This window comes from Taeniopygia guttata, chromosome 2 (assembly GCF_048771995.1).
Source record: "Taeniopygia guttata chromosome 2, bTaeGut7.mat, whole genome shotgun sequence".
Classification (NCBI taxonomy): Eukaryota; Metazoa; Chordata; class Aves; order Passeriformes; family Estrildidae; genus Taeniopygia; species Taeniopygia guttata.
In genome coordinates, this window is record NC_133026.1 from 52,081,284 (window position 1) to 52,083,299 (window position 2,016).

Genomic DNA, 2,016 nt, shown 5'->3' on the forward strand with positions numbered 1-2,016 from the left:
GCCCCGCGCGCGCCCCGGCTCGGCGGGCGGGCCTGAGGGAGGGACGGCGGCACAGCGACACCCGGCGGCGGCGCGGGGAGCGGCGGGTCCGTGTCGCCGCTGGGCTTCAACGAGGTGGGAAATAAAGCCGGGAAGCCGAGGCTGTGTCTGAGGAGAGATCGGCCTGTGTCCCTCCGCAGCTCGGGTGTCTTCCTGTCACTGCAGCTGGAGGATCCTCCCCTCTATTCGGCCGCATCTGGAGGATATATCCTGTTCTGGGCTCCTCAGGACAAGAGCATCTCTCTTATGAGGAGAGGCTCTGGGAGCTGGGCCTATTTAATCTAGAGAGGAGAAGACAGACAGATTTAATCAATATATACAAATACGGCACACGTGGGTGCTAAGAGGATGGTGCCAGACTCTTTTCAGTGGTCTCCAGTGAGAAGATGCGGAGCAATAAACTAAAGCCCTAAACTAAAGCTCAGGAAGCTCCACCTCAACATGAGGAAGAACTTCTTTACATTGAGAGTGGCGGAGAACTGGAATAGGCAGCCCAGGAGAGCTGTGGAGTGTCCTTCCCTGGAGATATTTGAAACCAGCCTGGATGCATTCCTGTGTAACCTGCTGTAGCTGCCCCTGCCTTGGTGATCTCCAGATATCCCTTCCAACCCTAAGGATTCTGTGGTCCCCCAGCCCAGCACCTCACTCTGTGGGCACTCAGGTGTGCCCTGGGGGGCAGCAGGGAAGGAGCACGAAGCCTGGGGTGAACTTGCAGGAGGTGGGAGGCTTTGGCCATGTGGGACATCCAGGCTCAGGACACTGGGAAGCAAGGCTGAGAGAGGGCGAGGAGAAACGGGGCAGCAGCAGCTCTGCATGGGGCAGATGCACCTGGGCCCATCTGATGAAGCCTCGGTCCCTATGGTGTCTGAGACACAAGCCTCAGTTAAAGCCTTTCCCACAGCCGGGGTGTGTGTAGCACTTCTCCTCCATGCATGCCTGAGATCCAGGTGTCTCTGTGAGGTGTGCAGGAATTGCCTCCTAGTCATCGGTTTGTGCAGGCTGGTGGCAATTGCCTCATGGATTTGGCATGAGCCTAAGTGGAAAGGCTCGATAAAAGCACGTGCTCGCTTCTCAATCCCTTCACTGTCTCGATTACTTAATGTAAATGTTAAAGAGATCTGTTCTGGGTGGCTGTCATTTATCAAGGCACTTCTGTGCCATGTGTCTCTTTTAAGGGCATGTAACCTCCTGCCAACATCCAGAGCACGGAAGAGAGAAGACTATTGAGGAAACAGGCCAACACACAGGAAAGGATTCAGTCCAAACCTGGGACATTGATCTGGGATGGGAGTACAATTGCTCCCATGGGAGTACAATTGTGCTAGCATTCCCTCACTCACTTACTGCCAAATCTGATTTGCATAAAAAAGTAGAATCATAGAATGGTTTGGATTGGAAGGGACCTTAAAGATCACCTCATTCCAATCCCTTGCCATGGACAGGGAGACCTTCCACTAGGCCAGGTTGCTCAAAGCCCCATCCAGCCTGGCTTTCAACACTGCCAGGGATAGGGCATCCACAGCTTCTCTGGGCAACCTGTTCCAGTGTCTCACCACCCTCAGACTAAAGAATTTCTTCATAATATCCTATGTAAACATCCTTTTCAGTTTAAAACTATTTCCCCTTGTCCTGTCACTGTCACCACATGCCCTTGGAAAAACTCCACCATTCTTGTGGGGTCTCTCCAGGTACTGGAAGGCTACAATTATGTCACCCTGGAGCCTTTTCAGCTTGAACAATCCAAATTTTCTTAGCCTTTCTTTGTAGGAGAGGTGGTTCATCCTGCTAATTGTTTATAGTTTAGGAATAAATTCCAAAATTAATATGTCAAGTAAGAGAGGGTTAAAGCCTTTTAGTATCAATGTGCCTTCCACTCAAAAGTTGTGAAAGTTGTAGCAGAGGCAGGATATTCCTGCTGAACATTAAAATCTAGATTAAACTGAGATTATATAATTGTTATATCTGAAAGTAGATATC